General features: G+C 33.4%; 1 pseudogene; it reads right to left on the bottom strand.

The window, feature by feature from the left end:
• Positions 1-897: 897 nt before the first annotated feature.
• Positions 898-2,085, bottom strand: LOC149234365 (receptor-like protein 4 pseudogene; annotated as a pseudogene).
• Between the last annotated feature and the right edge of the window lie 1,087 nt (positions 2,086-3,172).

Raw genomic sequence — 3,172 nt, 5'->3', positions numbered from 1 at the left:
AAGAAAAACAGAGACCATTTTAAAGTTGGGGTTATCTAGAATGTTTACTGTGTGAAATGTGTGTTGCCATCAATCAATAGCACCTGCTTTGCATGGCGGCCAGATGTTCAATGTATTTTCCATATGGATGTAGTATTTTAACAACAACGCCTGTGTGGACTTTCATGTTCCATTCAATGTCCGTGGAAAATTGTCTAATAAAAAAATTGGTCCATTGAATATCGCAAATTAAAAAATCGCGTCAATTGAAATGACAAGACACTAGCTTTCCTCTTTTCATAATTTGACAGATATCAAACTAATTATAAAATTTTATAATTTTATTTTCAGTGTAATTTTTCAAATAAATGTTATAAACCAGTTATAATATTTTTTAATATTATAGATTAAAAATGAAATTTATCATAATTTGTTATTTATTTTTTACTTTTAAAACTTGTGTAACGAAGCAAAAATCTATTTTTAAGAATCAAAAACTAAATTTTCATAAAAATTGATGAATAGTGCGAGCAAAAGTTGGATGATATAGTTTCTTAATTCATTAAATACTCATGTTCAGGGCTTTATATTTGTAGGAAATATATTGAAGTAACCGAAGCATAGACCAGTCACTATTTAAATAATACTTAAATTAACTTAATATTAAAAAAAATATTTGAATATTTTGTTTTTCAAAACATACATTCATATATAATATTATTTTTCTACTAAAATATTCATTTATCCATTTAATTTTCTATATTATTATATGTCTTAATATGATATAATATTTTTCTAAAATAAAATGATTTTCATAAAAATATTTTTTATTCTTATTAGTCCCTGCCTGGGACTATTAGCGATCGATCGATCGCTGACCGAGTAGTTTGACCGTTATATTTTTGGTATATTGGCATTTTAACCTAAGTTTATGCAAAGTTTTGGTGCGGAAAATAATTGGGGTCTTATTATCGGCTTCGAGTTGTTCGATGCAAAGGACGGTTGATATGCCGCGCAAGTTGGTTTGTCGTAGGACTCGTCGTACACGCTCTGGTCTGCTCCACAGTCCACCCGCTTAGCAGTCCTGAATATGGCAGTATCCCCCCACTCAGCCCCAAAATCATAAGCTTGTGGATGAAGCTGAAGAATCTCGATGCTCATTACCGAAGGATCACCGTGGCCGGTGCTGTGAAAGCAGACAGTGGCAGCAGTGTCCAAGACAAAAACTGAAGCTTCGACATATGCCTGACTGTCGTTCATGCTCCAGCCCGGCTTTAAAGAATAAACCTGTGTTCCTTCAAAGGAGACGTCAAAGAGCGGCTCGCGGTTGGCCAAAACGTCCTCGTTGAGGCCAAAGAACATTCTAACGGAATAATGGTCGTTCGGTAAACGAGTGACGTTGTAGCAGTTCTCGGGACCGTCCAAGAGCTTAAAGAAACGAAGTTTCTTGAGCTGAGGAGCGATCTAGCTCGTGGTGGTGGCGTTTGCAGACGAGCCGCCTGTGTAACCGTAGTCTTTTACCCAGAGCATATTCGTCTGGGGGTATGTGTGTTCTCCCATGAACCGCAGCTGATCCGGATGGCCAACGGCTCTGCAAAACCAAAAATGTTGTTATACTCTTCTTTCGACTACTTTGAGAAGTAGAATTTAATCAAAATATGATTTGAATTGTCGAATCTTGAAGCTATCGGCTTCTGAAGTTGAAATTTGAAAACCTTCAAAATATTCTGGAATTTTAACTTAACTGAGATCATGTGGCTTTGAGCTTACCTGCATTCTGTGAAAATGTTGTGTAAATGCTCGTCCACACACAAATACACGCCACTGCGGTCAATCTAAAGCCAACCTTGACTGTTTCCTTCGCCATTTTTCAGTAACGGAACTCGATCGCGAAGCCTCTTACGCATGATTAGGATATGGTTCCTTAACAGAGAGCCTAAACTTCATCAGAAATGGAGACATAACGTCAATGAGAACTGCAAAACTCCAAGACGATATCCATGATCTCCACAGGCTAGAATCATGAGGCGTCTTCAGGGGCTCCACAGTAGTCCAAGAACCGCAAGATATTGCAATGATGGCGTTTTCCTGCCTTTTTACAGTCATACAGCGGTAATGTTTGTTGGTTCCCGTGGATCTGTGTTCCCACGCCGATCACGCGTTCGAATCTCATCGCTCGATGTAGTCAACGTAACGGTAAATGGTCCTTCCCCTTCTCGGCAGGGACTTCCGCCACTGTTGTGGCTCTTGTTTTATAAATTATTGTATTGTACTTAATCAAATTTAATTTAATGATAAAAACGAAAGTATTAAAATTTATTAATATAAATAATAATTACATCTAAATAAATAATATTAAAATTTAAATATTTATTCTTAATTTAATTTAAAAAAATTAAAATAACAAAAATAAAACTTTTTAATAATTTCGTATATATATTGGCATTTTATTTACAGTTTTAAAAATAATTCACTTACAACTTATATATTATCATTTTATTTAAATTATTTCTAACATTTTATATATATTAATATGGTGTTATATGATTTATTTATTTATTCATTTTTTAAAAGAAAACCTTGTTGAGAAATTCAATGGATGTTTCTCAATTTATGGATAACATTTTTAAACAAGTTCATTAATGTAGATGAGTGCACTTCACCAAAAAAAATTACAACTTTTCCATGGTTTAACATTACAAATTGGTTTTATTTTTTATTTTTTCATAGTATGTAAATTTAATTATTTTAAATGTAATTGGTTCAACTATTATTTTGAAATGATTACATTTGTATAGGTTAGTTCACCATATTTTAATGATGTGTACGTTGTCACTTTGATGTCAACCAAACACAAACACAAGTACGGAAATTCATGATTTAGCATTCGAATGGTTCACCCCTATTATAGATTGATGAATGAAGGAAATATGGTCATGCCTTCAAATCTATATGCCCACCTTCCTTAACGATGACTATTGCCGGTTGATGTAAGGCCAGAAAGGTTGGATTTGGTGTCACAAAGTTACTAGATGCAAATATATTTGTGATGTTTATTTTTAGCATATTCAAATATATTTGTGCAATTGTAATATTGTATAAAAAATTAAATTGATGAGAGGCAGTATATATATTTTTTTGTTTGCAATTTTAGTTGGAAAAACTCCAATGCAAGATAACATTGAGACTTTTA

The sequence above is a fragment of the Pinus tabuliformis genome, chromosome 8 (assembly GCF_031772625.1).
Source record: "Pinus tabuliformis cultivar Carrire ecotype Pingquan chromosome 8, CPIR1, whole genome shotgun sequence".
Taxonomy (NCBI): Eukaryota; Viridiplantae; Streptophyta; class Pinopsida; order Pinales; family Pinaceae; genus Pinus; species Pinus tabuliformis.
This window is presented reverse-complemented; position numbering and strand designations above follow the sequence as displayed.